This window comes from Oncorhynchus tshawytscha, unplaced genomic scaffold (genome assembly GCF_018296145.1).
Source record: "Oncorhynchus tshawytscha isolate Ot180627B unplaced genomic scaffold, Otsh_v2.0 Un_contig_8598_pilon_pilon, whole genome shotgun sequence".
NCBI classification, from domain to species: Eukaryota; Metazoa; Chordata; class Actinopteri; order Salmoniformes; family Salmonidae; genus Oncorhynchus; species Oncorhynchus tshawytscha.
In genome coordinates, this window is record NW_024608344.1 from 24616 (window position 1) to 38546 (window position 13931).

The window sequence follows — 13931 nt, forward strand, 5'->3', positions numbered from 1 at the left end:
GACAGCATTGGTGTAGCCGACCGTAAGGACGACAGCATTGGTGTAGCCGACCGTAAGGACGACAGCAGTGGTGTAGCCGACCGTAAGGACGACAGCAGTGGTGTAGCCGACCGTAAGGACGACAGCAGTGGTGTAGCCGACCGTAAGGACGACAGCAGTGGTGTAGCCGACCGTAAGGACGACAGCAGTGGTGTAGCCGACCGCGAGGACGACAGCAGTGGTGTATAGCCGACCGTAAGTATAGCACTTATTATTGCTACCTTCTAGGCTACATAATGCATTGATGTGAATCCCACTGCTGTGCTCTCATTTAGCTATTTGCCCTTTAAGGATTGTGGTTGTTGCGGATGGCTGTTCACAAATGCCTATTTTAACCCAATAAAGGTTGAATTCAGGAAGTTTAAGCTCTCTATCAAGCGTTGTTTTTGCGACCAGGGGGTGTATTCATTAGGGTAACCGTTTACCGTTAAAGAACCAAGCGGAAGAACGTTTTGTTTATATTGGACAAATTCACGTAGGTCCTCTGTTTTGTTCAGTTTGCTTCCGTTTTAAGAAACGTTTTGCAACAGAATCGGCTTTAATGAACAATCCCCAGTGGACAGCCAGCAGTATAAAACCTGTTCTTGCAACAGCTGCATAGTGCGGATCCCAGCCTGTGGAATAACAGTTTGAGGGAGTTGGTCCATTCTAAACTGCCCCGTGGTGTTGTGCTCCTTACGGTCAAATACAAGTTTCATTGAAGAAGACCAAGATTGGGGCTTTTAGGCCTAACAGACACATGTTCAGAGGCCTTAACAGACACATGTTCAGAGGCCTTAACAGACACATGTTCAGAGGCCTTAACAGACACATGTTCAGAGGCCTTAACAGACACATGTTCAGAGGCCTTAACAGACACATGTTCAGAGGCCTTAACAGACACATGTTCAGAGGCCTTAACAGACACATGTTCAGAGGCCTTAACAGACACATGTTCAGAGGCCTTAACAGACACATGTTCAGAGGCCTTAACAGACACATGTTCAGAGGCCTTAACAGACACATGTTCAGAGGCCTTAACAGACACATGTTCAGAGGCCTTAACAGACACATGTTCAGAGGCCTTAACAGACACATATTCAAAGGCCTAACAGACACATGCTCAGAGGCCTTAACAGACACATGTTCAGAGGCCTTAACAGACACATGTTAGACACATGTTCAGAGGCCTTAACAGACACATGTTCAGAGGCCTTAACAGACACATGTTCAGAGGCCTTAACAGACACATGTTCAGAGGCCTTAACAGACACATGTTCAGAGGCCTTAACAGACACATGCTCAGAGGCCTTAACAGACACATGCTCAGAGGCCTTAACAGACACATGCTCAGAGGCCTTAACAGACACATGCTCAGACAGACACATGCTCAGAGGCCTTAACAGACACATGCTCAGAGGCCTTAACAGACACATGCTCAGAGGCCTAACAGACACATGCTCAGAGGCCTTAACAGACACATGCTCAGAGGCCTTAACAGACACATGCTCAGAGGCCTTAACAGACACATGCTCAGAGGCCTTAACAGACACATGCTCAGAGGCCTTAACAGACACATGCTCAGAGGCCTTAACAGACACATGCTCAGAGGCCATAACAGACACATGACACATGTTCAGAGGCCATAACAGACACATGCTCAGAGGCCATAACAGACACATGCTCAGAGGCCATAACAGACACATGCTCAGAGGCCTTAACAGACACATGCTCAGAGGCCTAACAGACACAGACACATGCTCAGAGGCCTTAACAGACACATGCTCAGAGGCCTTAACAGACACATGCTCAGAGGCCTTAACAGACACATGCTCAGAGGCCTAACAGACACATGCTCAGAGGCCTAACAGACACATGCTCAGAGGCCATAACAGACACATGCTCAGAGGCCTAACAGACACATGCTCAGAGGCCTAACAGACACATGCTCAGAGGCCATAACAGACACATGCTCAGAGGCCTTAACAGACACATGCTCAGAGGCCTAACAGACACATGCTCAGAGGCCTTAACAGACACATGCTCAGAGGCCTTAACAGACACATGCTCAGAGGCCTTAACAGACACATGCTCAGAGGCCTTAACAGACACATGCTCAGAGGCCATAACAGACACATGCTCAGAGGCCATAACAGACACATGCTCAGAGGCCTTAACAGACACATGCTCAGAGGCCATAACAGACACATGCTCAGAGGCCTTAACAGACACATGCATCAGAGGCCATAACAGACACATGCTCAGAGGCCATAACAGACACATGCTCAGAGGCCATATAACAGACACATGCTCAGAGGCCATAACAGACACATCAGAGGCCATAACAGACACATGCTCAGAGGCCATAACAGACACATGCTCAGAGGCCATAACAGACACATGCTCAGAGGCCATAACAGACACATGCTCAGAGGCCATAACAGACACATGCTCAGAGGCCATAACAGACACATGCTCAGAGGCCATAACAGACACATGCTCAGAGGCCATAACAGACACATGCTCAGAGGCCTAACAGACACATGCTCAGAGGCCATAACAGACACATGCTCAGAGGATAACAGACACATGCTCAGATAACAGACACATGCTCAGATGGCCATAACAGACACATGCTCAGAGGCCTTAACAGACACATGCTCAGAGGCCATAACAGACACATGCTCAGAGGCCATAACAGACACATGCTCAGAGGCCATAACAGACACATGCTCAGAGGCCATAACAGACACATGCTCAGAGGCCATAACAGACACATGCTCAGAGGCCTTAACAGACACATGCTCAGAGGCCATAACAGACACATGCTCAGAGGCCATAACAGACACATGCTCAGAGGCCATAACAGACACATGCTCAGAGGCCATAACAGACACATGCTCAGAGGCCATAACAGACACATGCTCAGAGGCCATAACAGACACATGCTCAGAGGCCATAACAGACACATGCTCAGAGGCCATAACAGACACATGCTCAGAGGCCTTAACAGACACATGCTCAGAGGCCATAACAGACACATGCTCAGAGGCCATAACAGACACATGCTCAGAGGCCATAACAGACACATGCTCAGAGGCCATAACAGACACATGCTCAGAGGCCATAACAGACACATGCTCAGAGGCCATAACAGACACATGCTCAGAGGCCATAACAGACACATGCTCAGAGGCCATAACAGACACATGCTCAGAGGCCATAACAGACACATGCTCAGAGGCCTTAACAGACACATGCTCAGAGGCCTTAACAGACACATGCTCAGAGGCCATAACAGACACATGCTCAGAGGCCATAACAGACACATGCTCAGAGGCCTTAACAGACACATGCTCAGAGGCCATAACAGACACATGCTCAGAGGCCATAACAGACACATGCTCAGAGGCCATAACAGACACATGCTCAGAGGCCATAACAGACACATGCTCAGAGGCCTTAACAGACACATGCTCAGAGGCCTTAACAGACACATGCTCAGAGGCCTTAACAGACACATGCTCAGAGGCCATAACAGACACATGCTCAGAGGCCATAACAGACACATGCTCAGAGGCCATAACAGACACATGCTCAGAGGCCTTAACAGACACATGCTCAGAGGCCTTAACAGACACATGCTCAGAGGCCTTAACAGACACATGCTCAGAGGCCATAACAGACACATGCTCAGAGGCCTTAACAGACACATGCTCAGAGGCCTTAACAGACACATGCTCAGAGGCCATAACAGACACATGCTCAGAGCCATAACAGACACATGCTATAACAGACACATGCTCAGAGGCCATAACAGACACATGCTCAGAGGCCATAACAGACACATGCTCAGAGGCCTTAACAGACACATGCTCAGAGGCCATAACAGACACATGCTCAGGCCATAACAGACACATCAGAACAGACACATGCTCAGAGGCCATAACAGACACATGCTCAGAGGCCATAACAGACACATGCTCAGAGGCCTTAACAGACACATGCTCAGAGGCCATAACAGACACATGCTCAGAGGCCTTAACAGACACATGCTCAGAGGCCTTAACAGACACATGCTCAGAGGCCATAACAGACACATGCTCAGAGGCCATAACAGACACATGCTCAGAGGCCATAACAGACACATGCTCAGAGGCCAGACACATGCTCAGAGGCCATAACATGCTCAGAGGCCATAACAGACACACAGACACAGAGGCCTTAACAGACACATGCTCAGAGGCCATAACAGACACATGCTCAGAGGCCATAACAGACACATGCTCAGAGGCCATAACAGACACATGCTCAGAGGCCTTAACAGACACATGCTCAGAGGCCTTAACAGACACATGCTCAGAGGCCATAACAGACACATGCTCAGAGGCCATAACAGACACATGCTCAGAGGCCTTAACAGACACATGCTCAGAGGCCTTAACAGACACATGCTCAGAGGCCTTAACAGACACATGCTCAGAGGCCATAACAGACACATGCTCAGAGGCCATAACAGACACATGCTCAGAGGCCATAACAGACACATGCTCAGAGGCCTTAACAGACACATGCTCAGAGGCCATAACAGACACATGCTCAGAGGCCATAACAGACACATGTTCAGAGGCCATAACAGACACATGCTCAGAGGCCTTAACAGACACATGCTCAGAGGCCATAACAGACACATGCTCAGAGGCCATAACAGACACATGCTCAGAGGCCATAACAGACACATGTTCAGAGGCCATAACAGACACATGTTCAGAGGCCTTAACAGACACATGTTCAGAGGCATAACAGACACATGCTCAGAGGCCATAACAGACACATGCTCAGAGGCCATAACAGACACATGTTCAGAGGCCATAACAGACACATGTTCAGAGGCCATAACAGACACATGCTCAGAGGCCATAACAGACACATGCTCAGAGGCCATAACAGACACATGCTCAGAGGCCATAACAGACACATGCTCAGAGGCCTTAACAGACACATGCTCAGAGGCCTTAACAGACACATGCTCAGAGGCCATAACAGACACATGCTCAGAGGCCATAACAGACACATGCTCAGAGGCCTTAACAGACACATGCTCAGAGGCCATAACAGACACATGCTCAGAGGCCTAACAGACACATGCTCAGAGGCCTTAACAGACACATGCTCAGAGGCCATAACAGACACATGCTCAGAGGCATAGACTTAAACAGCTGCAAATTATCGCAATATCAAAGTGTCATTAACAAACAACTTAAACTAGAGGCTTCTAGCAAATGCAGCATAGGGCATTACATTTTTCACATGCAAAAAAAAGCCCTTTTCGGTAGTGCTCAAATCATGTCATTTCCCGAGAGCAGCATTTATTTTTCAGCTGGAAGCAAAGAACCCAATCAGTTCTCCATGACAACACAATCATAGACAACAGAGTAGGCTATTTAGTCCTTCTTTTTCTGATTATACTCAGGTAAAACATTTTGATGAATGTACTTTTCCATATTTAATAAGACCTAATCTTGAAGATCAAGGGGTATTAAGCTAATTGTAATGACTGGAAATGGGACAGACTAGTTTTTTTGTTAGGTAAAGATACAGCCTAACGGAATGCTAATCAGTAGTAGGAACCAATGGGTTAGAAGCATCCCTAACCAACCCATAAAGTCAAATGCAACATCCATTTATGGACAGCTACGTAAACTCACATTTATTTGTCCTGCAATAGATGTCTTCAATTGGTAATATTCATTTTTGTGTCTTTTCTAGTGACTCTTATTGGGCCCACTAGAGCTGCAGAGTCAAAATGGGCCGTTTTAAAAATGTATAAAAACAAAAATGAGCTTTTGGTCTTAATTTAAGGTTACGCATTAGGGTTAGCAGTGTGGTTACGATTAAAATGAGCTTTTGGTCTTAATTTAAGGTTAGGCATTAGGGTTAGCAGTGTGGTTACGATTAAAATGAGCTTTTTGTCTTAATTTAAGGTTAGGCATTAGGGTTAGCAGTGTGGTTACGATTAAAATGAGATTTTATGACGTTGTGGATGTGCCAGCTATTGACCACTATGCAGAGCTGCCTCCAGACTCGCCAGATTCCAGATACCGGTCCCAGACACTTAACGGTTAGAGTTTCACCTGCTGCAGAGATCTTGTAAGAATATTATTTATTACATCCAGATGTTGGATACAGAGAAAGTAAATATCACATATTCCAAAATTAACAAGAGTGGGGAGGGTGTATTTTAAGGAGGAAATTGGTGTGTTTGCATGCCAGAGGTGGGACCAAGTCACTGTTATTCGAGTCACAAGTAAATCTCAAGTCACATGGTCCGGATCTCAGGTCACATGGTCCGGATCTCAGGTCACATGGTCCGGATCTCAAGTCACATGGTCCGGATCTCAGGTCACATGGTCCGGATCTCAGGTCACATGGTCCAGGTCTCAAGTCGAGTCCCAAGTAGAACGGGTCAAATCCATGTTGTGCGTCGTAAGAGCAAATCGAGTTGAGTTACAAGTTTTTTTTTTTAAATCAAGACTTAAGTCATGTTTTTTTTAAATACAGAAAATGATTTATTCAATTACAAATCTTTGTTTATTTATTGGCGCAACTAAACAGCCCTTTTTTCTTTGTCTACAACACATTCTGATGATGTAATAATTAATTTCAACAAATTCCAAATCCAAGCTTCTTAAATCAATTATACATCTCAAGCAATTTCGACATAGAAAAACACCAATAGTCCTATGTTATTAATTGATGCTTGATGCCCCATTGCTGGGGAGCTTGCAACGTAAACGGTTCATATACTTCATCACCAAACCATTTTTGGAGCTCCATATTCTTCTATGGCAGTCACCTCTCCCTCCAATTTGACGTTTGCGCTGCACCCATTTCTATAGCTGTAGAGCAAATTAGCCATCTGTTCGCGAGCTCAGCGGTTTTAAACACGCGACCCCGCACAATCACTGCGCAAATGTAGCCTGTCATTACAGCCATAAATGGTGATGCGTTTTCAAACGACAAGATACAGAAATAAACTGCGTTTTACACCTGCGTTTTGAGCTGACATTTTGAAAGTTACGTATCTTGAAAACTGGATTGCTGACAGTCCCAAAATGTTTTGCTTGTCAGCAATGAACTAATGAATCAAATATCAAAATATATTTTTGGGGGGTGGAATTTTCCTTTAACTTCCCAGAATATGTCACACGTTCATCCATGTTACCAGTTATACCATTATAACCCTCCCAAACTAGGACTATCTGAAATATGACGATGATGAATGACATCACCAGGTAGCCTACTGTTGTGACAGAGTTGTGTCTGTAGCAGATTGCTAAACGGTACTTTATATGTACGTTATACATACTTTATTCATTATTAAACTACTCTGTTTTTCGCCAGGCAAAACCGGAGAAAATTAAACAAGCGCTTTCTGGTCACTAATCTGGGTATGTGCGCCCGCCAATGCTGATGACTGGTCATTGGTCAACAGTCAAGACGCACAATTTCTTTTGATTCTGAAGCACAGATTAGGTGTTTTTTTAATAAGGATGTGGTGGAATGCTATAGGCTTATGTTAGTGACCAGATCGAATAAGCAAAGATATAATATAGAAATAGTAGGCCATATGTAGCCTATTAACATATGAAGAAAATAAATCCCTTTCAGTTTCACTTTTACAACCCCCCACAACCTTCTCACTGTGCAATATCACCCAAACTGTATTGATTGACAGTTTGCTGGTCCAATCAGAGGGTTGAGTGTGCTTTTCACTAGCCAATCAACTTTTTTGCAAGTACGATACTGTCTCTGGCTGCGTGGAGAGTAATCCACGGAGAAGTCATCCGTCTCAAGTCGAAGTCGAGTCCAGAGTGTCGAAACTGCAAGTCCATGTCAAGTCTCCAGTTATTTTATGTTTCATCAAGTCCAGTCTCAAGTCATAAACTTTATGAGTAAAGAGTCAGACTGGAACCCAAGTCATGTGACTTGATTCCTCTGGTGCGTTGTGTGTGTGTGTGTGTCTGAGTTAGAATGCTGGTGTGTCCAGTTTCCCTGAGCTCAGCCATTCTATACTCCCACACTGACTGCTCCTCAGCTGTCCCTCTCTCATACTGCATCCTGAACTGCCCCCGCAACACACACACACACACAGACAGACAGACAGACAGACACACACAGGACCGTTTACTAGGTACACCACCACATTCACCATAATGGATGGCTCCTACAGACAGTGACCCTGGCTTGCTATATAAAGCAGACGGACAGGCATTGAGGCCTTCAGTTACGGTTCGATTGAATGTCAGAGTGTGTGTGTGTGTGTGTGTGTGTGTGTGTGTGAGTGAGAGTGTGTGTGTGTGTGTGTGTGAGTGAGTGAGTGTGTGTGTGTGTGTGTGTGAGTGAGTGAGTGTGTGTGTGTGAGTGTGTGTGTGTGTGTGTGTGTGTGTGTGAGTGAGTGTGTGTGTGTGTTGGGGGGGGTTGCAGGGTTAATGTCTTGTGTAGAGAGCAAGTGTGTCTCCTGAATTAGAGGGGTTGCCAAAAGAAGTTGGATGGTTGCCGAGAAGGGGTTGCCTAGGGGTGTTGGGTGTTGCTAGGGCGGGTTGTGTTTCTGCTGTGTAGCCTGTTTGCATGTTGGCGGTGCGTAGGACGCGTGTGGCCTTCTCAGACTACAGCCCAAAACAAACACACACACACACACACACACACACTCTCTCGACAGGAGAAAACCAGGGCTAGAAGTAACAAATTGTCCAGGGTCTCTCCATCTCCTCTCTCTACAGTCCCTCCATGTGAAAGGGAGAGACTTTTCTTTCAGGCAGAAGAACAGGAGGAGGAGGAGGAGAGAAAGTGTTAGCTGATCACTGATCAGATGTTATGTGGATGGGGGTTGGGGGTCAGAGAGGTCTAGAATGGTGTGTGTTTAAAGGGTGGTTATATATAGACAGTCTTCTAAGGTCGATGGAGCCTGTCTTAACCCTCTGAGGAATTCAGAGCACGTCTTTAGACACACACACACATACATTCACACACACACACAAACATTCACACACACATACATTCACACACACACACCAGACAGATACATTCACACACACCAAGTCCTAAATTCACCCTCCTCTCTTCTATCATTAAAACACATTGTAAGTTCACCCTCCTCTCTTCTCTCATATCATTAAAACACACTGAGTTCACCCTCCTTCTCTTCCCTCATTAAAACACACTAAGTTCACCCTCCTCTCTTCTCTCATATCATTAAAACACACTGAGTTCACCCTCCTTCTCTTCCCTCATTAAAGCACACTGTAAGTTCACCCTCCTCTCTTCTCTCATATCATTAAAACACACTATGAGTTCACCCTTCTCTCTTCTTCTCTCATCTCATTAAAACACACTGAGTTCACCCTCCTCTTCTTCTCTCCTATCATTAAAACACACTATGAGTTCATCCTCCTCTCTTCTTCTCTCCTATCATTAAAACACACTGAGTTCACCCTCCTCTCTTCTTCTCTCTTATCATTAAAACACACTGAGTTCACCCTTCTCTCTTCTTCTCTCATCTCATTAAAACACACTGAGTTCACCCTCCTCTTCTTCTCTCCTATCATTAAAACACACTATGAGTTCATCCTCCTCTATTCTTCTCTCCTATCATTAAAACACACTGAGTTCATCCTCCTCTCTTCTTCTCTCCTATCATTAAAACACACTATGAGTTCACCCTCCTCTCTTCTTCTCTCCTATCATTAAAACACACTGAGCGCCCGGATTAGGAGAAGAGAAGGTTTCCTCTTCTTCTCTCTTATCATTAAAACACACTATGAGTTCACCCTTCTCTCTTCTTCTCTCATCTCATTAAAACACACTGAGTTCACCCTCCTCTTCTTCTCTCCTATCATTAAAACACACTATGAGTTCATCCTCCTCTCTTCTTCTCTCCTATCATTAAAACACACTATGAGTTCACCCTCCTCTCTTCTTCTCTCCCTGTCTTAATAAACCTCCCGAGTGGTGCGGTGGTCTAAGGCACTGCATCGCAGTGCTAGGGGGGTCACTACAGACCCGGGTTCCAGAGGGGGGTAGGAGAGGGTTTGGCCGGGGTAGGAGAGGGTTTAGCCGGGGTAGGAGAGGGTTTGGCTGGGGTAGGAGAGGGTTTGGCTGGGGTATGAGAGGGTTTGGCTGGGTTTGGCTGGGGTAGGAGAGGGTTTGGCTCGGGGTAGGAGAGGGTTTGGCTGTGGTAGGAGAGGGTTTGGCCGGGGTAGGAGAGGGTTTGGCTGTGGTAGGAGAGGGTTTGGCCGGGGTAGGAGAGGGGTTGGCTGGGGTAGGAGAGTGTTTGGCTGGGGTAGGAGAGGGTTTGGCCGGGGTAGGAGAGGGTTTGGCCGGGGTAGGAGAGGGTTTGGCCGGGGTAGGAGAGTGTTTGGCCGGGGTAGGAGAGGGTTTGGCCGGGGTAGGAGAGGGTTTGGCCGGGGTAGGAGTGTGTTTGGCCGGGGTAGGAGAGGGTTTGGCCGGGGTAGAAGAGTGTTTGGCCGGGGTAGGAGAGGGTTTGGCCGGGGTAGGAGAGGGTTTGGCTGGGGTAGGCCATCATTGTAAATAATCATTTGTTCTTAACCGACTTGCCTAGTTGAATAAAGGTTAAATAAAGACATGTGTTGCACTCATGTATGTATAACTACAGTATACACTAAATGACCAAAAGTATGTGGACACCTGCTCATCTTACATCTCATTCATTATGTTGTGTTGTGTCTCATGTATGTATAACTACAGTATACACTAAATGACCAAAAGTATGTGGACACCTGCTCATCTTACATCTCATTCATTATGTTGTGTTGTGTCTCATGTATGTATAACTACAGTATACACTAAATGACCAAAAGTATGTGGACACCTGCTCATCTTACATCTCATTCATTATGTTGTGTTGTGTCTCATGTATGTATAACTACAGTATACACTAAATGACCAAAAGTATGTGGACACCTGCTCATCTTACATCTCATTCATTATGTTGTGTTGTGTCTCATGTATGTATAACTACAGTATACACTAAATTACCAAAAGTATGTGGACACCTGCTCATCTTACATCTCATTCCACAATCATTGGCATTAATATGGAGTTGATCCCCCCCCTTTGCTGCTATTACAGCCTCCACTCTTCTGGGAAGGATTTCCACTAGATGTTGGAACATTGCTGTGGTGACTTGCTTCCATTCAGCCACAAGAGCATTAGTGAGGTCAGACACTGATGTTGGGCGGTTAGGCCTGGCTTGCAGTCGGCGTTCCAATTCATTCCAAAGGTGTTCGATGGGGTTGAGGTCAGGGATCTATGCATGCCAGTCAGGTTCTTCCACACCTATCTTGATAAACCATTTCTGTATGGATCTTGCTTTGTGCACAGGGGCAGGAAATGGCCTTCCCCAAACTTTTGCCACAAAGTTGGAAGCACAGAATCGTCTAGAATGTAATTGTATGCTGTAGCATTGAGATTTACCTTCACGGGAACTTAAGGAGACTAGCCTGAACCATGAAAAACAGCCACAGACCATTATTCCTCCTCCACCAAACTTTACAGTTGGCACTATGCATTGATGCAGGTAGCATTCTCCTGGCATCCAGCAAACCCAGATTGGATCGTCAAACTGCCAGATGGTTCACTCCAGAGAAGGCATTTCCACTGCTCCAGAATCCAATGGCGCTGAGCTTTACACCACTCCAGCCAACGCTTGGCATTGTGCATGGGGATCTTAGGCTTGTGTGCGGCTGCTCGGCCACGGAAACCCATTTCATGAAGCTCCCGATGAACAGTTATTGTGCTGATGTTGCTTCCAGAGGCAGTTTGGAACTCTGTAGTGAATGTTGCAACCGAGGACAGACGATTTATACGTGCTACGCACTTCCCCGTGTTCCGTTCTGTGAGCGTGTGAGGTCATCCACTACATGGCTGAGCTGTTGTCCCGTTCTGTGAGCGTGTGAGGTCATCCACTTCATGGCTGAGCTGTTGTCCCGTTCTGTGAGCGTGTGAGGTCATCCACTTCATGGCTGAGCTGTTGTTGCTCCTAGATGTTTCCACTTCACAATGACAGCACTTACAACTGACTGGGCCAGCTCGAGCAGGGCAGACATTCTACAAACTCATGTGGGTGTACACTCACAACACAGCAGAGAAAGTGTGTGTGTGTGTGTGAGGGAGGGAGACATTCCAAACATTGCTGTTCTTCCTGAGGGGAAATGTGACCCCCCCCACTGACACTGAGGTCATCCCCCCAACTTTCCTTCTCTACCTCCATCTTTCCTTCTCTCCCTCCATCTTTCCTTCTCTACCTCCATCCTTCTCTCCCTCCATCTTTCCTTCTCTCCCTCCATCCTTCTCTACCTCCATCTTTCCTTCTCTACCTCCATCCCTCCCTCCAATTCTCCCTGCCTCCATCCTTCCCCTCCTCCACCACTCTGTCCAACCTGTGTGTGTGTGTGTCTTTCAGAGGGGATAGCCCAAATGCACATTTTCATTGGACATTTGTGAACATTGGACAATGAATTAATCTGTAACAGACATGCACGCACACACACACTCGCACCAGTGTGGTTGTTGAAGTGGTTTTGGCCGAAGGTGTCGGAAAATAAATAAAATGGATCATAAAAGTCTGCCTCTACTCTCTCCCCCTTTACTGTGATAGTACACACACGCCCACACACACACGCCAGTACACACACGCCCGCCCGCACACACAAATGAGGACACTTCAAAACAGTACCTTATAAACACTGTCGATAAATCCAATGTGATACAGACACATCTAGACACAGACACATCTAGACACAGACACATCCAGACACAGACACATCCAGACACATCCAGACACAGACACATCTAGACACAGACACATCTAGACACAGACACATCTAGACACAGACACATCTAGACACAGACACATCTAGACACAGACACATCCAGACACAGACACATCCAGACACATCCAGACACAGACACATCTAGACACAGACACATCCAGACACAGACACATCCAGACACAGACACATCCAGACACATCCAGACACAGACACATCTAGACACAGACACATCCAGACACAGACACATCCAGGCACATCCAGACACAGACACATCCAGACACAGACACATCCAGACACAGACACATCCAGACACAGACACATCCAGACACAGACACATCTAGACACAGACACATCTAGACACAGACACATCCAGACACAGACACATCCAGACACAGACACATCCAGACACACATCCAGACACAGACACATCTAGACACAGACACATCCAGACACAGACACATCCAGACACAGACACATCCAGACACAGACACATCTAGACACAGACACATCCAGACACAGACACATCCAGACACATCCAGACACAGACACATCTAGACACAGACACATCCAGACACAGACACATCCAGACACAGACACATCCAGACACAGACACATCTAGACACAGACACATCTAGACACAGACACATCTAGACACAGACACATCCAGACACAGACACATCCAGACACAGACACATCTAGACACAGACACATCCAGACACAGACACATCCAGACACAGACACATCCAGACACATCCAGACACAGACACATCTAGACACAGACACATCCAGACACAGACACATCCAGACACAGACACATCCAGACACAGACACATCCAGACACAGACACATCCAGACACATCTAGACACAGACACATCTAGACACAGACACATCCAGACACAGACACATCCAGACACAGACACATCCAGACACATCCAGACACAGACACATCTAGACACAGACACATCCAGACACAGACACATCCAGACACAGACACATCCAGACACATCCAGACACAGACACATCTAGACACAGACACATCCAGACACAGACACATCCAG